The sequence below is a fragment of the Schistocerca serialis genome, chromosome 11 (genome assembly GCF_023864345.2).
Source record: "Schistocerca serialis cubense isolate TAMUIC-IGC-003099 chromosome 11, iqSchSeri2.2, whole genome shotgun sequence".
In the NCBI taxonomy this organism is placed as follows: Eukaryota; Metazoa; Arthropoda; class Insecta; order Orthoptera; family Acrididae; genus Schistocerca; species Schistocerca serialis.
Window position 1 is genome coordinate 204,730,309 of NC_064648.1, and position 23,276 is coordinate 204,753,584.

A 23,276-nucleotide genomic window follows, 5' to 3' on the forward strand; every position below is an offset into this window, starting at 1 on the left:
GACGAATAAAGCGAGCAGGGAGCTAAACGTACCACAGCCGACGGTTTGGAAAATCTTACGGAATAGGCTAAAGCAGAAGCCTTACCGTTTATAATTGCTACAAGCCCTGACACCCGATGACAAAGTCAAACGCTTTGAATTTTCGGCGCAGTTGCAACAGCTCGTGGAAGAGGATGCGTTCAGTGCGAAACTTGTTTTCAGTGATGAAGCAACATTTTTTCCTAATGGTGAAGTGAACAGACACAATGTGCGAATCTGGGCGGTAGAGAATCCTCAGGCATTCGTGCAGCAAATTCGCAATTCACCAAAAGTTAACGTGTTTTGAGCAATCTCACGGTTTAAAGTTTACGGCCTCTTTTTCTTCTGCGATAAAAACGTTACAGGACACGTGTATCTGGACGTGCTGGAAAATTGGCTCGTGCCGCAACTGGAGACCGACAGCGCCGACTTTCTCTTTCAACAGGATGGTGCTCCACCACACTCCCATCACGATGTTCGGCATTTCTTAAACAGGGGATTGGAAAACCGATGGATCGGTCGTGGTGGAGATCACGATCAGCAATTCGTGTCATGGCCTCCACGCTCTCCCAACTTAACCCCATGCAATTTCTTTCTGTGGGGTTATGTGAAAGATTCAGTGTTTAAACCTCCTCTACCAAGAAACGTGCCAGAACTGCGAGCTCGCATCAACGATGCTTTCGAACTTATTGATGGGGACATGCTGCGCCGAGTGTGGGAGGAACTTGATTATCGGCTTGATGTCTGCCAAATCACTAAAGGGGCACATATCGAACATTTGTGAATGCGTAAAAAAACTTTATGATTTTTTGTATGTGTGTGCAAAGCATTGTGAAAATATCTCAAATAATAAAGTTATTGTAGAGCTCTGAAATTGCTTCAATCATTTGTAATAACCCTGTAAGTGTGCACACATTTTTTCGATTGTCTTTCTGCTCGGTCACGAGGTTTTTCGTCACTGTGTTGGCACAAACATTTCGTATATGCAAATCTTCGGTCAAAATTCCTTATTGTTAAATGTCGGTCTGATCTCACGAGAGCGTGCACATCCTCAGTGTTTTCATCTGGTTTTGAAGTGGAAGGTCTTCCTGAGTGAGGTTCATCTTCAATGTGTTCTCGACCTTCTAAAAATGATTTGTGCCAGCGAAAAACTTCTGCTCTTATTCTCCATAGTGCAGAGGTCCACTTAATTCTGCTATTCCATTTTTGTAACACACGACAAAAACAAAACTTCACTGATAGCGCTTTCAAAAATCACTTGATGACTATATGGAGCTGAAATTGGGACAGAGTATTTGGATGGGATAAACACACTGGTCTGCACAAGCAGAGCAACACAGCATTGCCAGATCAATATTTTCAGCCTCATTACTTTTCTCACATCTCGTGTATGCGTGAAGTATGTTCCATAACGTGAATGCAAACAAAGCCGTGGGTAAAGAGCTCATCCTAAACTGCTGGAATGATTTTGATCAAATTTATTACATACGTTATTTACAATCTGGAAAGATACTGTGAGATTAAGAACCGCCAGCCTTGTACTGGTGTCAGTGTGATAATGTGGAGAGAGAACGGAGGACAGGCAGATGGACAGAATTGTGGGAGGGGGAGATGGACCAACAGAAGCCTGCCATACATAAAAATCCAGGCAATTTTCAGCTAGTTCCAACAAATGATACACTTACACTATAGGAGTCACGAATGATGGTGGTAGAGTTCGGGCTTGTTCTGCACCTACATCGTGCATATGTTGACAGTCCACAAGCACTCAGAAGTGTTGAGAGTGCTCTAGTCTGAATGCCGTTGCTAGTGCGTGCATTAAATGTGATAATAGCGAGTTGTTTAGTGATTTTATATTTCATTTGTTGCGAGTCATCATTGCTGATGGTGGTGGTAAGTGATAAATCCTGCATAAACAAGCGAGAGACATAATTTGTTGGATATACACTTCCTTCAACTGGAAAGCTTCCCATGCGCTTACCGTAACTGTCGCTTGGAATCGTCAACAGTGCCATTCTCGTCAGTGCCTCGAGATCTCGCCAGTCCCTTGAGATCTCGACACGCACGAAGCGCCATCATTCGTGGATTGGACAATACAGAACTAAACAAACTCTGTATACTGCAGAGTATGCTGAGATATGTCTCATAAAAGCAACAAGTACAAGTAAAGGTATATAAAAATGAGGAATTTATACAGGTCTGAAATCAAAAATTGCTAACTGCAAAGCAAATGAATGTGTTTTAAACTCTGAAAGTATTTGCAGAGTAGTCTGGAATCCCATTACAAGATCTGAATAATTGCAGTCAAGAAAATATAATATAAGTTGACTAATGATCTCGACGAATATTTGGTAAATTGCACTTATCTGTATACACTTCCTCAATAATTGTGCATTGGGTGCAGAAATCTACTTAAGCAACAGCCAAGAAATGTTAATTTTCTTGCTCACAAACCACTTTATATTAATAAGCCTATAGATGAACATAACAAGTGCAAACCAGACTATTTACTGTAATTATAAGGTGTGCAACATCTTTCCCAAATGTCTCAAGTTTACAGTTCACTGTCAGTGCACAAAAAGTGACAAAATGCTATAGGCCCCTCCCTGTTGTATTCAAAACAGAAAACTACATGCATAATATATATACTTCTACTAACAAAGAGATAGAGGGGCTGGCCAGTACTTACCTCAGCTCAGTACAGCTGATAGATACACAAAAAAACAGAACCGAAAATTTACGTTCCTAGCTTTCGGAACAGATGTTCCTTCATCAGGGAGGAGAGGGGGAGAAAGAAAGGAAAGAAGGGAAAGTAGATTCAGTTACTCACAACCCAGGTTATGAAGCAACAGGGAAAGGAAAACAGTGAGGGTAGCAAGGATGGAGGCATGGTTGTCAGAGGGAAGCCAAAGATATTTTACTGTAAGTACTATGCCAGCTTCAAACCAAAGAGGATGCATACAGAAGTAAAGAGGTATATATTATAAAGATAAACACAACTATGTAGGATGAAAAGATGCGTGAATGGCTAAAGAGGAAAGGGAAAGAGGAGAAGACTGAAGAGTAAATGGGAGTGAGGTTGTTTAACGTAGGTTCAGTCCAGGGGGATGGCGGGATGAAAGGATGTGTTGGAGTGCAAGTTCCTATCTCCGCAGTTCAGAGGGACTGGTGTTGGGTGGGAGAAGTCAAATGGCACGTACTGTGTAGCAGGTTCCTAGGTCCCTAGAATTATGCTGGAGGGCATGCTCCGCTACTGGGTACTGGACATCTCCTAGGCGGACAGTTCGTCTGTGTCCGTTCATGCGCTCAGCTAGTTTAGTTGTTGTCATACCGATGTAAAAGGCTGTGCAGTGCAGGCATGTCAGTTGATAAATGACGTGTAGTTTCACACGTGGTCCTGCCTTGAATTGTGTATGTTTTACCAGTAGCAGGGCTGCAGTAGGTGGTTGTGGGTGGATGCACGGAGCAGGTTTTGCAGCGGGGTCGGTTACAGGGGTAGGAACCGCTGGGTAGAGAAGGTAGTCTGGGAATATTGTAGGGTTTAACAAGGATGTTAGGGGGGCGACGAAAGGCAACTCTGGGTGGTGTGGGGAGAATTTTTGTTACTTCAGCAGTAACAAAATCTCAAGTGAACAACTGTTTCATTTTACATCTTATCTGTCAGTTATAGTGCTAGTTCCCACCTGCAGAGTTCTGAGAAACAGATGTCTGGAGGAAGAATCCAGATGGTGCAAGTGATGAAACAAGCACCGAGGTCATGACGTCGTGTTGTAGAGCATGTTCTGCAACAGGATACTGTGTGTTGGCTGTATACACCTTCTGCCTGTGCCCATTCATCCTGACCAAAACTGGATGGTAGTCATGCCGATGTAAAAATGTCGAATAGCATTTACATAACAGCAGGTATATGACGTGGCATTTCGGAGGTGGCTCTCCCTTTGATAGCAATGTTTTCCCAGCTACAGGACTGGAGTAGGTGGTGGTAAGAGGGTGCATAGGGCAAGTCTTGCAGTGGGGATGGTCACAGGGGTAGGAGCCATAGGTTAGGGAGATGGGTGCAGAAGGAGCATAGGGTATGACAAGGATGTTGCGGAGATTGGGAGGGTGACGACTAGCTATTGTAGGTGTGATGGGCAAAATCTCAGACAGAACTGATCTCACTTCAGGGCATTATTTTGGTTTGTTGCACGTACTAACACGAGTGCACAGCCTAACAAACTAAACTGAGTACTCAGCTAGCAAACGTGCCACTTATAAGCGTTACTTGCACTGGCTTGTTGATCGCGGAAACGCTTGTAAGTGTCAGCCACAGCGAACGTGTTAATTTTGACATGGAAAGGATGCTTTCCATGTCAAACATTCCCTCCCATACCGACTTGGCATTTGAGGCAAACATATTTGTCGAGATGCAGACTCTTTACACCAGTACACCACCACTCTCACTTTAGCCTTCACTGGACATAATTATCCCAACAGCCTAGTTCAAAAGCACATTTCCTGGGTCATCACTTCCAATCCTGGTACTGCTGATCCCTCAAAAAAAAACAACTTCGGTGCATACTACTAGTCACCCAGTATTTTCTTAGTCTTTAATGTATCAATCAGCTACTTTGACAAGGCCGTGACTTCCTAAAATAATGCCCTGAAATGATACCCGTTCTGTCAGAGATTTTGCCCACGACATCTAGAATAGCTTTTCGTTGCCCTCCCAATCTCTGCAACATTCTTTTCAGACACTGTGCTCCTTCTGCACTCATCTCCTTACCCTATAGATCCTATCCCTGTGACCATCCCCACTACAAGACTTGCCCTATGAACCCTCCTACCACCCCCTATTCCAGCCCTGTAAGTAGTGAACCATATGCTATAAAATGGAGAGACACCTGCGAAACCACACGTCATATACCATCTGTTATGTAAACACTGTTCGATTTTGGTTCCACAAAAAGTTTGGACACAAAGCTAGAAACTGTGTGGTGCTGATCAGTTTTCCTAGTGGAAACCTTAATAAGAACGCAAACATTTGTAGTGTACAGTGCTCTCAATGCTACAGTAGCAGTGCGCAGGTGTTCCAATAGAATGAAGAAAGAAATTAAATGAAATAGAATGAAAGAAAGAAATTCAGAATGCAGTTTTTTGGTCTATTTGGGTTCTGAGCCAATGTCAGCTACTTATCGTATCTCAACGGTGGCAGACAATACACACGTCAATTTGTACAGTGAATGGGAGATTTTGTTACACTTCTGTCCTAATTTTTCACCTACTTAGGGTTTTTTTGTCAGTGCCTCTATCTTAGGAGTTGATTTTCTGGAACATTTTGAAGTGACGGCAGATCTAGTGAAAGGCTGTTTCATCAGTACTAAAGTTGACAACAATTTACCTTTTGCAGATCCTGTACTGGTTTGCAATGAGTGTGTGAGTCCCGGTGTGGTCTGTACAAAGATTTCTGTGGTGCATACTTCGGATCCACGAGACTGGTACTGTTGTGTCCCAAGCGTGGGTTTTGCAAGGGACTGAGCGACACGGTTTGTGAAAGGGATTTAGCCAGTTGACTTTAGTGAGAGAGAGACTTTTCATCTGGCTAAGATGTTGAAATCCCTGGTGTGAAGGTACAAGGCTAGGAAGTGGGTAGAAGTAAAATTTCCCGAATGTTACACAAGTTCTGTTTTATTCAGAAATAGTACAGATTGCACTAACTGCTTAGTGATTGTACCTACAGGATGGCCAAGTCTATTACAGACACTGTGGGTAACTTCCACCACTCTGCCTGACTGAAGCTCTTCAGTACCTTCTGTCCACACTAGCACCCTACGTCAGAGTCCCGTGCCACTGCCTAAACATTCGGCGACTATCTCCAGATGCCTGCCTACAGCCCGCTCCTCGGCCTGAGTCGGCTGCTGCTGTCCACACTGACTACCCCAGCCCTCCCTGCCCCAGACTCCTCCTTACACCCATCCAGTTGCCACTCCCATAATGGACTGGTACCATTGAGCATCTCTGTTATTTTGAGAAAAGTTTTTCTTGCATAATTTTATAGACCAGATACTATTTTTATGAAGGCCACCCTAAACCAAATTAAATACATAACATAAATAAATAAATATACGAGGGTAAGTCTTATAATCTGCAAAGTAGTTAAAAACTTTTATTGTAATCAAATAGGAAACTTCAACTTTCAGCGTAGTCTCCTTGCGTTTCAACACACTTGGTCCTTTGTTGTACAAGCTTCCTGATGCCCTCATAAAAGACAGTTCTCAGTTGAGCTGCGAGCCAAGAATGTGCCGCTTCTTTCACTGCTTCGTTCAAGGCAAATTGACGGCCCCTTAATGCCTGTTTGAGTGGACCAAATAAGTGATAGTCTGAAGGGACAAGAGTGAGACTATATGGAGGATGATCCAGTTCTTCAAATTTGTGGTTCTGGACCGTTTCTGCAGTGTCGGCAGCAGTATGCGGACGGGCATTGTCGTGCAACAACACGACACCTTTTGACAGCAATCCTCGGCATTTGCTTCGAATTGCAGGCTTTATCCTGGCAGTAAGCATCTCACTGTAATGTACACTATTTATTGTTGTGTCCCTTTCCCCATAATGTTCCAGTACTGGACCTTGTGTCTCCCAAAAAACTGTTAGCACCAGTTTTCCTGTGGACGGTTGGGTCTTGAACTTTTTCTTGCATGGCGAACTTGGATGTTTCCATTCTGTACTCTGCCATTTACTCTCCGGCTCGTAATGATGGATCCATATTTTGTCACCAGTAACGATTCTGTCTAAGAAGTTGTCACCTTCGTTACCATAGCGATCCAATTTTTTTTTGCAGATGTCCAAGTGTGTTTGTTTATGCAACTGTGTGAGTTGTTTTGAGACCCATCTGCAAAAACTTCATGAAACCCAAGTCTGTTGTGGATGATTTCATAGGCACAATCGTGACTAATTTGCAGACAGACTTTGTCAATAGTTAATCGTCTGTATAAGAGGATCATTTCACGTGAATGCTCAATGGTTTCTTCATTTGTGGCAGTAAATGGTTGTCCGCCTCCTTCATCATGCATAACAATCCATTCGTAGACGCTCCGTTACGGCAAAACACTGTTACCTACTGTACCGAAAGTCTTCGATGAATTTCACTCCTGATACGGCTTCGGAACACAAAAAATGGATCACTGAACGTTGCTCTTCTTTGGTGCAAACAGACAGCAGAGCAGCCACGATTAACAGCACGGCAGCGATAACAAAACTAAACTATCAGCTTGAAAATTGCAAAGACATAACAACAAATAAACAGAGCATGCGTCATCAACATAAAACAACAGAACTACCAAAATAAACAAAAATATAACTAAAACTTCTTGGCAGATTAAAACTGTGTGCCCGACCGAGACTCGAACTCGGGACCTTTGCCTTTCGCGGGCAAGAGCTCTACCATCTGAGCTACCGAAGCCAGGCTCACGCCCGGTACTCACAGCTTCACTTCTGCCGGTATCTCGTCTCCTACCATCCAAACTTTACAGAAGTTCTCCTGCGAACCTTGCAGAACTAGCACTCCTGAAAGAAAGGATATTGCGGAGACATGGCTTAGCCACAGCCTGGGGGATGTTTCCAGAATGAGATTTTCACTCTGCAGCGGAGTGTGCGCTGATATGAAACTTCCTGGCAGATTAAAACTGTGTGCCTGACCGAGACTCGAACTCGGGACCTTTACCTTTCGCGGGCAAGTGCTCTACCATCTGAGCTACCGAAGCACGACCCACGCCCGGTACTCACAGCTTTACTTCTGCCAGTATCTCGCCTCCTACCTTCCAAACTTTACAGAAGTTCTCCTGCGAAACTTGCAGAACTAGCACTCCTGAAAGAAAGGATATTGCGGAGACATGGCTTAGCCACAGCCTGGGGGATGTTTCCAGAATGAGATTTTCACTCTGCAGCGGAGTGTGCACTGATATGACACTTCCTGGCAGATTAAAACTGTGTGCCCGACCGAGACTCGAACTTGGGACCTTTGCCTTTCGCGGGCAAGTGCTCTACCATCTGAGCTACCGAAGCACGACTCACGCCCGGTACTCACAGCTTTACTTCTGCCAGTATCTCGCCTCCTACCTTCCAAACTTTACAGAAGTTCTCCTGCGAATCTTGCAGAACTAGCACTCCTGAAAGAAAGGATATTGCGGAGACATGGCTTAGCCACAGCCTGGGGGATGTTTCCAGAATGAGATTTTCACTCTGCAGCGGAGTGTGCGCTGATATGAAACTTCCTGGCAGATTAAAACTGTGTGCCTGACCGAGATTCGAACTCGGGACCTTTACCTTTCGCGGGCAAGTGCTCTACCATCTGAGCTACCGAAGCACGACCCACGCCCGGTACTCACAGCTTTACTTCTGCCAGTATCTCGCCTCCTACCTTCCAAACTTTACAGAAGTTCTCCTGCGAACCTTGCAGAACTAGCACTCCTGAAAGAAAGGATATTGCGGAGACATGGCTTAGCCACAGCCTGGGGGATGTTTCCAGAATGAGATTTTCACTCTGCAGCGGAGTGTGCACTGATATGACACTTCCTGGCAGATTAAAACTGTGTGCCCGACCGAGACTCGAACTTGGGACCTTTGCCTTTCGCGGGCAAGTGCTCTACCATCTGAGCTACCGAAGCACGACTCACGCCCGGTACTCACAGCTTTACTTCTGCCAGTATCTCGCCTCCTACCTTCCAAACTTTACAGAAGTTCCCCTTGGAACCTTGCAGAACTAGCACTCCTGAAAGAAAGGATATAGCGGAGACAAGGCTTAGCCACAGCCTGGGGGATGTTTCCAGAATGAGATTTTCACCTTGCAGTGGAATGTGCACTGATATGAAACTTGCCCGCAAAAGGCAAAGGTCCCAAGTTCGAATCTCGGTCGGGCGCACAGTTTTAATCTGCCAGGAAGTTTCATATCAGCGCACACTCCGCTGCAGAGTGGAAATCTCATTCTGGAAAAATATAACTAAATTGTGGATAATAATTGACTTATCCCCATATATGCTGTCAGCATAAAATTAAAAACATAAGTCTCTATTAAGGCTACACTCAACCCGTCCCAGTATTACTATATGAATTCTTTAAGGAACACATTACATACCATACCTACATTATGTTATTACAAGAGAGATGTAACATTACCATTATTTTTTTATAGGCCAGGCTACAAGAAAAACTAACTCAATAATACCAATCAGTTAACTCTTTCGGTAAACATTGACTTGTACCTGAGTAAGACACTTTGGTCTGATAGTCTCCTTAGTAAATGTAAGAAAACAGTTGTGCACACATTCACGATATCTACACTGCTCACTGCTGCATGCAACAATGATGAAGGTAAAAAAAGATACTGGTATCATTTTATTCATTCCATATTAGTTTTCTTTCTTGCGGGAAACCTCTATTTTATACATTTCTTTACACTTTACACTGTGATCAGAATTAGCACTTTACCCATAAACAACGCAAGCTGGCACTTTGATCAAACAACTTTCATGATTGGAAACATTCAAAAAACATGAAGGTAATTTTTTGGGGCAGGTAAGATGGCAGATGTGAGCTTCAAGTTTTTGGAATTGTGACAACTTTCCTTAGTTTTACCTCAAGGGTGACTCTGGTTGCACTCTGCTCAAGCCATGGGCCCACAAGTCTCTCTTGTGGACCTCATAAAGTTATGTGTGATGTCATTATGATGTGTGCACGCAAGACCACAGACGACAGAGGCTGCATATCAACTTCTGTGATCATTGCAGAAGCTAAACTTTGGTAGCCATTTTTGCAGACGAAAGAAGCAGTTTATTATATCTTCAACTAGCTTCGCACCCACTGCTTTGCTTATGTAGACTGTATGGCCTGCAGAGATTTCTTTTTGTTTTTATTTAATCGAATTTTTATGTTGTTCAAGAACTGCAACACGTTCCTAAGCTTTCACACTAATTAGAGCCATATAAGCACGGTCTTTTCCGACTGTACTTCTGACCAAAAAAGTGATTCTCACTTATTTTACCCCTTAGTTGTTGAATTTCCAAAAATGCTAAAACACATATTTTTTTTATTATTTTCTGACTGAGAAACCAAATACCGCTATAGAGGGTCAAATGATCAGAGCAATTAAGCTAGTTAAAGATAGGAGTTTTACACTAATGAATTTAGTTAACATGTGAAGAAATGTTTGGAGCCAGAAGTCGTATGTGTGTTACATTCTGCTGTACAGCTGATTGGTATGTTACCGTGATGCGAGTGGATCAACAGAGTGTCGAGTTAAGCAACACGAGGAAGAACACTGAGTCACCAACCAGTGAAGGATGTGACAAGAAGCAGCCGTCCACACACAAGAGTGTCAACATTGAGGGCAGTACTCGGATCAGTTACAGCGACCGAGCGACACCAGAATATTCTACCGACCTACTGGTGCTGGAGAGTTGCAAAATTCAGCATCAGAAAGCTGTATTTAAGGACCGGCAGCCAGCTCGTCATCATCGACCTTTGTGAGGCGTCGGAGTGACACAGAGCTCGAGTCACTCGGCGCTGCCACCAGTTCGTAGTCGTCAATATCATCGCAGTCATAATAGTCACTATTGTAATGCAGTGCCTCAGTGATGCTGTAGTCATCAGTATCACTATTCTTGGACGCCGTCAGTAGGCAGCAGCCTGTAGTGGGAGTCATCGCTTAAGGTATTGAGGTGTCTTGTCAGAGGGGCGTTCTGAACACAATTTCAACACAAAGCAGCTCAATAGGCTGTGGAGTGGAAGGGGTAGGCTAGCAATAGAACAGTGCATCACCATTGACTAGACACTCATTTATTGAACACACAAGTCAGGTATTACCCAAAAGGAACAATCAGTACGAATTACAAAATATTATTCTTTTCCTTTAAGTCACTCAAACATTTAAACAGGCAAATAGCAATCATTTAACTGAAAGCCTTTTAAGGAAGCAAGACCAGAAAATTTGAATGACGAGTTTAAATCATATTTAAATAGACTCTGACCGAGCACATATTTTAAAACGAAATACTTCCTTTGAGGAACCAGCGATCAAAATTAATTACATAATCCTCAACAACCATTTTACATCCAAGACATTTAAGATTAAACAGTAATATATAACATCTGAGAGCTGCAGTCCCAAGTTTTAAGCAGCACGTTTCAGATGGACTGCACTGCAACAGTACAATACAAGTCTCTCAGAGGATCTCCCCGCACAGGAAGTTACTGCCGCAATCGACAAAATATCAACATCATTCCATGTACAGACCTAAAACAAACTAAAAGCTCTCTTAAGTTTGGTACAGTTAATTCCCATTCAACAAAACATACATCACAAGTCTAGCCCTAGGACGGCACCGACACCCCGCAATTTAGCACGCGAAAAACTACAGTGATGCACTCGTCACGTATCCTTACAAAATCCGAGAACAGAGGCCGGCTCTCCAATAGCGGAACATGTAACCACGCGCAGCGTGTGGGTTTGTGGGATGCTGATCTCGCCCTTTACCTCAACACCAGTTCAAATACTAGTCAGCCTACAATCTTGAACCACCATACACATTCCTTCAGTTACTGCATAGAAAGCCAATGTGATAGGCAAACAGACCAGCATATGATAAAAGCTTAAGCAATTTCCTTACTAGACAACCCTTATGAATAGTAGCCGTAATTTTTTTTTTTTTTTTTTAAATGTGAGCACACCCACAATCAAAAGACAAACAATGCCAGTCATAAGGACAGTAGCACATAAGCAAGTAGCAATGGTAACTTCTGCTTAGATTGGCTACAAATCAGCGTGTGATTTAACACACCAGAGAACAGTCTTTACAACGTAACCATCAATACAATAGAAAATTACTCACACGTGTACTCCCCCACAATTTCGATTTGAAAGCCATAGACAAAACGTGGAGAACGTATCACTTAGACCAACATAATGGTGCTCCCTCAGCTACCCCAAATAACTGACTCCCTCAGTTGCACAGCAAAGAACCAGACCTAATGAAACCACCACAGTTTTCGCCTCTAAATTGTCACAGTACAAGTGAGAATCACAAATGTAATTTTACATCACCAGTTCCCGTACGGTCAATGCGAGCGCCTGATTTTCACCCATTTATAACGGCAGGCAGCAACATCGTACAGAAAAGAGTGTAGACACGAGCTCTTACCAATTCTCTGCTCCGAAAGCAGCCACCGCAACTCTCGGGAACCACTGGGACATCCAATGCAAAAATTGTTACTCCTTCGCACAAATTACAGGACGCCCGCTTCCCGCTGCTTGCTACGGTGCCTTCCGTTCAGAGCCAATTTGTATATCCGTGCGATAGGTCCGGTCCCACACTCGCCGCATCAACCCGGCAACTGTCTTCCACCACGTCCCGGAGCACACACCCCCCACAGGACTTCGCCTCGTTACTCCTCGCGTAGGCCCCAGAGGGCACTGCTTACCGCCCTGACCGTGGCAGGAAAGATAAACCACCAGAGTGACACTATCGATATGAGCCGCCACGGCTCAGGTATGTTAGGGTAACACACTGTCACTATTGTCCTGCGACGCTGCCTCCACAAACACTGTGACCGGGGGCGGAGCCGGGGACACTGGGCTGTCGACGCTAAAGAACCACCCGCCAGGGTCGGTCGCTGAGACGGGGCACTGACCTGTCCCACTGTGTCACCACCTCACACCTCCAGCTGCGATCACAACAGAGACCCACGCAGTTCTGTCTGCCGTGGTACGACCCGGTGAGGCCGTAGTGCCACTGCTGAGGCAACAGATTCCAGTTATGCCAGAGCATCTACAGTTGCAGCAGTGGGCACACGTGTGAGCATCCACCGGTAATCTTTGGCATTGTCAAGAATATTACGAGAGGAAGCAGACCTCACCCAGAAATCCGACGTATTGCAGTTGATCGATGAATGTTGTTGTTCTGCCATCAGGAGCCATCTGTGCACACATCCCCACCGTCCTCTTCCTCATGTCCAGCAAAGAACCCACGTTCAAATCTGGAGACGGGCAGTGGATTCCGTGCCTTCTTACATCTACATCTACATCCATACTCCGCAAACCACCTGACGGTGTGTGGCGGAGGGTACCTTGAGTACCTCTATCGGTTCTCCCTTCTATTCCAGTCTCGTATTGTTCGTGGAAAGAAGGATTGTTGGTATGCCTCTGTGTGGGCTCTAATCTCTCAGATTTTATCCTCACTGTCTCTTCGCGAGATATATGTAGGAGGGAGCAATATACTGCTTGATTCTTCGGTGAAGCTATGTTCTCGAAACTTCGACAAAAGCCCGTACCGAGCTACTGAGCGTCTCTCCTGCAGAGTCTTCCACTGGAGTTTATGTATCATCTCCGTAACGCTTTCGCGATTATTAAATGATCCTGTAACAAAGCGCGCTGCTCTCCGTTGGATCTTCTGTCTCTCTTCTATCAACCCTATCTGGTACAGATCCCACACTGCTCAGCAGTATTCAAGCAGTGGGCGAACAAGCGTACTGTAACCTACTTCCTTTGTTTTCGGATTGCATTTCCTTAGGATTCTTCCAGTGAATCTCAGTCTGGCATCTGCTTTACCGACGATCAATTTTATATGATCATTGCATTTTAAATCACTCCTAATGCGTACTCCCAGATACAGTACATAGAACTTTACTTTTGAATTCATTGAACACCTCTCGCACGGCCCTCCTCACATTATACTTTGCTTCGCATAATTTTTGTTTGCCTGCAAGGCGTTGGCTATGTTTATGTTTACTGTGAAGTTCCCTTTGCTTCCGCAGCAGTTTTCTAATGCGGTTGTTGTACCACGGTGGCTCTTTTCCATCTCTTACGATCTTGCTTGGCACATACTCATCTAACGCATATTGTACGATCATTTTGAACTTTGTCCACTGATCCTCAACACTATCTGTATTTGAGACAAAACTTTTGTGCTGAGCCATCAGATACTCTGAAATCTGCTTTTTGTCACTTTTGCTAAACAGAAAAATCTTCCTACCGTTTTTTAATATTTCTACTTACGACTGTCAGGGAGACTGCTGAGGCGTCACGGAGGATGGACCTTGTGGAGTTTGGAGTCAGCAGTATGGAGCACCCACAATGACAGTGGACCACACAGGAAAGGAAGCAATTGCTGATTTCAGTTATTTTGGTTTCGAGACTGTCGGGTTGTCCCTTTTCCTGTCTTTTGCCTGGATCTTTTTTGTATTGTTTGGGTATACTTTTCTCTCGATTAAGTAGTACTCGTGGCAGAGTTGCTTTCAGCAACTGAGGTTATTGAGCAACTTAGGGATCAAGTAGGTAAATTACAGATAGAAGTAAATGGGCTCGAAACAGCAGAGAGGGAACAGTCACATCCCAACCCGTCCATTACCATCAGAGGAAACTGACTCACTATTTAGGTCACTGAACATTGGACAGTGTTTAGTACATACATAAATTGTTTTCTTACATGGACAAAAGGGTCACTTACAACGAGACTGCAGACATTAACATTGTAAGAAATGTGGACATTCATATTGGCAATGCCGTAACAAAGCAAGTTTCAAATGCAGGGTAGATCTTACGGGCAGTAGTTAAACAGCCCAGGGGGCTGGTTGTCCACTGTGCCATGATCCTTGTGAGAGTTAGCACATGTAAGAAAGCAGTTGCAGACATTTTTATGACCGGTTATGTGGGGGTTAAATTATGTAAAATGTCGATGGATACTGGTTCTCAGCTATCGGTTACGAGTAAGCGAGCATCTGGGGAAAATAGACTAAGTGCACTACACTGAATGTTAGTGGCATAGATGGAGGGCATGGGCATTCACTTGGTACTGGAGTGTTGAAGTTCAAAGTGGGTGACATTAACTCCCAAGTGGATGCATAAGTTCTTCCTGTTTTAGCAGTAGGTACGACATTATTCTCGGACAATTTCCTCATAGCATGTCGTGCCGTAATTGACTGGTATGGCATATGGTAAAAATGAATGGAAGTTTGTTTCAGCTAGGCTCTGCAGTAGCAATACCTTCACGGTCGCAAGGTCTGCCCTGTGGCCGTTGGAAGCCAACTCGGCTGCGTACAGTGTGCCTTAAAGTCAATTCGCAGGATCACATACAGGAAGGTACAGGGAAGGCAGTCTGGGCTGATATTGGTACTGACCTGCCAGTGAACTCGTGTGTCATTGAACCTTTGGCAGGTAATGAAGTACTAGATGCAGTTAGCTGTTTAATACGATGTAGCGTGTCCTATGTTCGAGAGGTAGACGGGATGAGTGTATTGCGTATCAGTATTGATATTTTTGACCCTGAGAAAGTAAAAGTTGTCACAGGGTACCTCGTTTGTGAATTTAGACGTGTTAGATGAAAATGAAATAGACTACGATTTTGCGGCAAACGATGCCGGAAGGATCTGTTGACTGGTGAGTGCTGAGGGGTAAGGTAGCACACCTGGAAGCACAGGACAGAGCATTAGTGGAAAAACCATTGAGTGAGCACATGGAATTATCTAATCTGTTGGTCCATTACCTGCAATACCACTTGTTCAGCATCGGATTCCTTCTGGAAGTGAAGCAACCATCTGCAAATGATTGTATTGAGTACCAGGGCATTTACAGCGGATTATGGAAGACTTTATAGGTCAGCACTTAGAGATGGCATTGTAGAACCTGATTGTAGTCCCTGGTCTGCTCCCATTGTAATTGTAAGCAAAAAATCACCAGATGGTGGCAAAGCTTATAGTTTCTGTCACGATTATCGGTTACTCGACTAGAAAATCTTGTCAGATGTGTGTCCTACACCTAATATAATAGAGACATTGCACAACTTGGGTCAGTGTCGGTACTTCACAATATTGGATTTGTGTAATGGTGAAGCCAGGGGGCCAACTGAAAACCGCATTTTCAATGCCAACTGGACATTTTCAGTTTTGCCACATGCCCTTTGGACTCATAACATGCTGGCAACTTTTCAGGGTTTGCTGGACAGTGTGTTGCACGGATTAAAACCAAAACAGTGCATGGCATACCAGGATGACATAACCATGTATTCAAAGCATATTCCAGAACGTTTAAGAGTGCATGCACGAAGTGTTTGATCATCTGTGTGCAGCACGGTTAATGTTGAATTTAGAGAAATGTCATTTTGTATTGCAAGAAGTTTGATATTTGTGTCACAGTATACAGCAGGGTAGAATTTGTACTAATCCAAAGCTACTTGAGGCTGTTCAGAATTTTCCAACACCCACCAAGGTAAACTTTATAACTTCAAGTTGAAAAAATATATTTCAAGGACGACACAATACATGTAAGTCACAGATCAAGTAAACAAGGTAAGACGTGTGTACACTTTAACAGTCAAATCAGAACTGAGTCCGAGTATAGCGGCCACTGGCTGGCTGGCCGCTTAGGTGTCACTGCTGCTGCACGGCTGGCAGACAGCACCACATGTAGAGGACGCACGTAACTGCGCAGCGGCACTTTGAAAGATCGGCGAGTCACAACACTTTTCCCCCCTTTGAATTTTTTGCACAGGTCTCGATGGAGGTGGCCTGTAGATTGCTAACGTCCATAGATGTTGTTTGACTGGCCGTAAAGTCTCGAGGAGGAGGCTTCCCGTACAGACGGAAGTGTCCCCGACGATAACGGGTAACGGGTCAAAATGACAGGAGAAGCGGGGGTGGCATCTGCTGGGGTCCCGTGCACCAATCTGCCCGTTGTGGCAAATCTGGTTGTTATAACAGGAGCCATGGGTGACGTGTCCGCGTCCGTAGGAAAAGGATGCGAGTAGAGTTGTTCCGACAGATGATGGTCATCTGGTTCCTGCACGGGCACGTCTCCTGTTGGCGTCAGTTCTTGTGCTGACACCGAGATGATGATGAGAGGGCTGTGTTGTGAGTAATGAGAGAGTCCAGGATCCCGAGCGTCAGGTAGAGTCAAAGGTGGTGTAGCGGCATCCGGAACAGGCGATGGCGGCACACGAAACTGAAGCTGGTCCGAATGACACGCTGCAACACCCGTGTCCGTCTGGATTTCATGCAGGTGTCGGCCACGGTGTCGTAAGATGCGGCCGGGACTCCATTATGGCCGCCTGCCGTATCCCCGTACCCATACGAGGTCACCGGCGGTAATCCGGCCCAGCGAAGGCACCCGCGGCCGTGAGGTGGAAGGCCGCAGAAGATGAAGTAGCGTGCGGGGCTGTCGGCCGTGTAAGAGCTCGGCCGGGCTGTGGTCGCCCGTGGTGGTGAAATGGTAAGAAGCCGGAAATTGGAGAAGCGCATCATCAGCAGCAGAAGAAGTCAGGAGTTTCCTCATCTGAGCCTTAAATGTGCAGACCAGACGTTCAGCCTCACCGTTTGATTGTGGATGGAACGGAGGGGCCGTGACGTGCATGACCCCGTGACGGGCACAAAAATTCGCAAAATTGGAAGAGGCAAATTGCGGACCATTATCAGTAACAAGAGTAGAGTGAAGGCCTTCCAAAGAGAAAATGCGAGCGAGAGCATTTGAGGTTGCCGCGGTGGTAGTCGACGTGCAACGAACAATGAAAGGAAAGTTAGAGTAGGCGTCAATTACGAGGAGCCAATAAGTACCTAAAAAAGGTCCCACAAAGTCAGCATGAATGCGCTCCCAGGGCTTCTCCGGTGAAGGCCACGGTGACAAAGATGACTTTGGGGCGGCGGCCTGCGAGGCACGAGGGCCGCAGGCAGCGACCGTGTGTGCGATTTCAGAGTCGATGCCGGGCCAGTACACGTGACAGTGCGCCAGAGATTTTGTGCGAGAGACAGCCCAGTGCCCTCGGTGAAGGAGGCGCAAGACCGAAGCACACAAAGATGCAGGTACCACAACACGCGGCGAAGCATTTTCGGTGGAAAGGAGGATAACACCATCCATAGCCGTGAGGCGGTAACGCAAAGTGTAGTAGTTCCGCAACGGATCAGAAGTCTTAGCGGACGGACGATCTGGCCAACCCTTCTGAACACAGCGTAAAACCCGGGAGAGGGTAGGATCAGAACCCGTAGCAGCCCCCAGCCGGTCCCCGGTGATCGGGAACCTGTCCACAACCCGCTGCTCGGCAACATCCAGGTGGAAACACATAAGTTCGTCCCTGTCGAATGCCAGATCAGGACCCGCGGGAAGGCGAGACAGTGCATCAGCATTCGCATGTTGAGCCGTCGGTTGGAAATGAATCTCATAATTGAAACGAGACAAGTAAAGAGCCCAATGCTGGAGGCAGTGTGCAGCCTTGTCGGGAAGTGACGTTGGTGGATGAAACAAGGAAACAAGTGATTTGTGATCCGTAATGAGATGAAATTTGGATCCATAGAGAAAAACACCAAACTTATGAAGAGCATAAATAATGGCCAAAGCTTCGTTTTCAATTTGAGAATATTTTCGTTGGGCATCCGTGAGCGTTTTTGAGGCATAAACAATGGGTTGTTCAGAAACGTCACAAAAACGGTGCGCAAGGACTGCACCGACTCCATATTGAGAGGCGTCCGTGGCAAGAAGAAGATGTTGGCCAGGTCGATAAGTAGCCAGGCGCGGGGCCTGTTTCAGCATAGTCTTCAATTTCTGGGAAGCTTCATCGCATGACGCGGACCAGTGAAAAGGCACTTTTTTATGCATCAGGTGATGCAACGGCTGATCCATCGAAGCAGCAGACGGTAAAAACCTGTGATAGTATGCTATTTTCCCCAAGAAGGCCTGCAGTTCCTTAACAGATGTAGGGCTGGGAAGGGCATTGATCACAGCGACAGTTTGCTGAAGTGGACAAATACCATCCTGAGAGAGTTGAAACCCCAAGTACGTGATAGATGCCTGAGAAACTTTTCATCTCTGAAGATTACACTTAAGAGCGGCAGTCTGTAAGACATGAAAAAGTGTGCGGAGATTCTGAAGATGCTCTGCAGTGGTGGAGCCAGTGACAACAATGTCGTCCATGTAATTTATACACCCAGGGACAGGGAGCAATAATTGTTCCAAGAATCGCTGAAGGAGAGCAGGGGCGCTGGCAACCCCGAATGGCAATCATTTGTATTGATAGAGGCCGAATGGCGTGTTAAGGACCAGAAACTGCCGGGAAACAGCGTTGAGAGGAAGTTGATGATAAGCTTCTGACAGGTCAAATTTAGAAAAATACTGGCCTCCAGCAAGTTTAGTGAACAATTCTTCAGGTCGAGGCATAGGGTAAGTGTCGATGAGGCATTGAGCATTTACAGTGGCTTTAAAATCGCCACAGAGACGAATATCACCATTGGGCTTAGCAACGACAACGACAGGAGAGGATCACTCACTGGAAGTGACAGGAAGCGAGACCCCTGAAGCAGTGAGACAATCCAGCTCCCGTTTGACCCGATCACAAAGGGCCCCAGGAATGGGCCGAGCCCGAAAAACTTAGGCCGAGCAGTGGGGTTGAGCGTGATATGAGCTTCAAAGTTGTTTGCACGGTCTAACCCAGGAGAAAAAAGGGACAAAAATGTCGTCGACAAGGAATCCAATTGAGCGTAAGGAATAGCATCAGAGCCAATATTGGAGAACCCAAAAACGCGAAAGGCATCGAAACCAAAAAGATTCTCCGTGTTACTATGGTCGACCAAAAATATGGAAACAGTGTGAACGACAGAAATTGTAAGATACCTCAGCATCAAATTGTCCCAAGAGAGAAATCTTCTGTTTATTGTAAGTCCGTAATTGCCTAGTGACAGGTGACAGGATTGGAGAACCCAACTGAAGATACGTCTGAGAATTTATGATAGTGGCAGCAGAACAGTATCCACCTGCATGCAAACATGGCGACCAAGTATTTGGACAGTGAGGTATAACTTCCCTGAAAGGGAAGAAGTACAATTGACAGACAACACAGAAGCAGAATCAGCATCATGTATGCATCACGTATGCGGTCGGATTTGCAAACTGATGACACATGACCCTTCTTTTTGCATTTGTGACACTCGGCCCTACGTTCGGGACAATCCTCTCGTGAATGTTTCGTAAAATACTGCGGACATGAAGGAAGTTGCTGTGGGGTTTGCTGCAGTTTCTTAGCGGTTTGTTTACGGTTAGGCCGAGGCTGCGCTTGGGAGCGTACTGCGGCCACGTCGGCCGGCGGGGACATGCCGCACGCTTCGTCAACAGCGCACAGAGGTTGTACGTCCCCGACGTCACCCCACGCCTCTATTTGCGCTCCAGTGGCACGAGAAATTTCAAAAGACTGAGCGATGGATATGACTTCATCTAGAGTCGGATTTGCCAACTGAAGGGCACGTTGCTAAACTTCTTTGTCGGGCGCCGACCGGATAATAGCATCCCGTACCATGGAATCGGCATAGGATTCTTTGTGACCTTCAGTAACAAATTGACACTTTCGACTGAGGCCGTGAAGTTCAGCAGCCCATGCGTGATAGGATTGATTCAGTTGTTTTTGACAACGATAAAAGGTAACAAGAGAGGCTACCACATGCGTTTGCTTTTGAAAATAGACAGACAGAACTGAGCACATTTCAGCAAAGGACGAAGACGCAGGATCTTTCAAAGGAGCCAATTGCGGCAATAACCAATACATTTGAGGTGAAATCCATAAAAGGAACAGAGACTTACATGTTTTGTCATCCGCGACATGAAATGCCAAGAAGTGCTGTCGAAGACGTTTTTCGTAATCAGACCAGTGTTCCGCCGTCTCGTCGTAAGGAGGAAAAGGAGGGAGAGACAACGACGAGAGACGCCCCACATCTGATGCCGCGACAAAATCATGAATCGCATTTGTGAGAAGTGTTTGCCGTTCTATGAGACCTTGCAATAGTTGCTCTAAAGTAGCCATGGAAACCTGTGGGTCAACGATGAAAAAGAAAAATTCACTACCTCGTCGCCAATTGTTATAACTTCAAGTTGAACAAATATATTTCAAGGATGACACAATACATGTAAGTCACAGATCAAGTAAACAAGGTAAGACGTGTGTCAAATCAGAACTGAGTCCGAGTATAGCAGCCGCTTAGGTGGCACTGCTGCTGCACGGCTGGCAGACAGCGCCGCATGTATAGGACGTGCGTAAGTGCGCGGTGGCACTTTGAAAGATCGGCGAGTCACAACAGTAAAGGAATTGCAATCTTATTCGGGACACACAAATTTTTACCGTAGGTATGTTTCAAAATTTGCAGAAATTGTAAGACCTCTCACGTAATAGCTACAGAAAGGTGTGTAGTTTCATTGGACAGCTGAGTGTGAGGCAGGGTTCCAGAAGTTTAAAGATCTGTTGACTAGTCCCATTTTGTTCTATCAAGATTTTGAATAACTGTTTATACTTTCAGTGATTTAAGCAATTTTGTGCTAGGGGTTATTTTGAGTCAGGAAGATGATGGACAGGTGCACCCAACTGCATGCATTTCATGGCAGCACAATAATGGTGACTGAAACTATTCCACTACAGAAAAAGAAATGCTTGCAGTGATTTTTGGAATTGGGTACTTTCATTATTACCTGTCTGGTAGACGATTTAGAGTGGTGACTGATCGTGCAGCGCTTGAATGGCGTTTAGGATGTAAAGATCCAATGAGTAGATTGAAGAGATGGATTGTGCGGTTAAGTGAGTTTGATTACAAGGTAGTACATCAGCTGGGAATGTTGCACAGTAATGCAGATGGACTCAGCTGTAATGTAAGCACTGTGGAATGCACAGACATTGACGTAAGTGAATGGAGGGCAGGACAAAGTGCTGACCCAGACTGTCAGATGTTTGCTAAACGAAGCAGTTCTGCACGGAGGAGAGATTATTGCATCAAACAACACAAAATGTGCCACAGTTACTGTTACTGCAGAGATCACATAACTAAGTATTGAGCCAAGTACATGATTTGATTTTAGTGGGACATTTGGGCTGAAGAACAATGGAGAGGTTGTAGTGCAGAATTATTGGTAGATCACACGTAGGCAGGATGTGGACCATTATGTGAAAAATTGTGTTCCGTGTGCTCAAAGAGCGGAACTTACCGGAAAATTAAACTACAGAAGTTACTGGAAGCTAATAAAGCCTTCCAAATGGTAGGACTGGACATCCAAGGACTCCTAGCACAAACACAAGCAGGGAATCATTACATATTAACCATAATTGACTATTTTTCCGATTACATTCCCATGGTAGCTTTACCAGACCAGCAATTCATGGCAGTAGCTGAGGCACTAGTCATCCAGTGGATACTTTGGTTTGGAATGCCTGAAACCCTAATCATGGATCAGGGTGCAAATTTTATATCAGAATTAATGCAGCAGCTATGCAGGCTGTTGTGCATTAAGAAGTTATGGATGAGCCGTCTACATTCTCAAGCTAACGGTTGAACACAACAAGTCCACAGGACAACTGCAAAAATGTTGCGTTATTACATAAATTCCCAGCATAAAAATTGAGATGTTCTATTCGCCTATGTCTTTCCTGCATACAACTCAAAAGTTCACCAGATCACAGGGTTATTATTCTTCTTCTTCTTGCGCTACGGCCTCTGTAGGACCACGGGTAGCCCCTTCATGGACTGTATTTTTCTCTTCTTCTCCCAGAACCTCTTCATTCTTTCTCTTCTCCTCTCCCGCTCTTCTTCCGAGATCTTCAGTTTCCGTTTCTCCTGGCGGCTCCACTGGTGACATTCTAATCTTTTCCTGTATTCTTCTCTGTCACTGATCTGCGGCATATTTGTCGGTGTATATTTCTTCCTCCAATTTTCCTTTCCTTCGACCTTGATCCCCAGTTCCAACCAGCCCTTATGAAGTTCAACAACCCACTTGGTTCCTGTCTTTCCCCTTGCCCTCCCTGTTGTTTCCCACACTCTCTTCGTCATTCTGTCCGTACTCATCCTAACTACATGCCCAGCAAACCTTGCCCTTTTCAGTCTGATTTCCCCGGATAGTGTTCTCATGTTCCGGTACAATTCTTCCCTAGGTCTTCGCATCCACCTCTCTCCACCTCTTTTAGGACCTAATATTTCTCTCAGTATTTTCCTCTCTTCTTTCTCTAGTTGCTCTGCCCCATTTCTTCCTAGTGTCATCGTCTCAGCAGCATATAATACTGCATATCTCACTGTTGCTTGTAGTGGCTTACCTTTGCCTCAGTGGATATATTCTTTTTATTGTATACCTCTCTCGTCATGCAGAAGGCTGACCTCATCTTCTTTATCCTTTCTGTTATTTCCTCCTAGCTCCTGTTGCTTCCTGTTATAAGTCCTCCCAGGTATTTAAATTTGTCCACCATTTGCACAGTGCCTTGCGGTGTTTCCCAGTCTGCAGTGGTGTT

At 45.2% G+C, this 23,276-nt stretch overlaps 1 protein-coding gene across 1 annotated transcript in view; it reads left to right on the plus strand.

The window, feature by feature from the left end:
* LOC126426656 (poly [ADP-ribose] polymerase tankyrase-1-like) overlaps window positions 1-23,276 on the plus strand; it is a 59,388-nt gene that overhangs the window by 27,442 nt on the left and 8,670 nt on the right. The window lies entirely within an intron of this gene.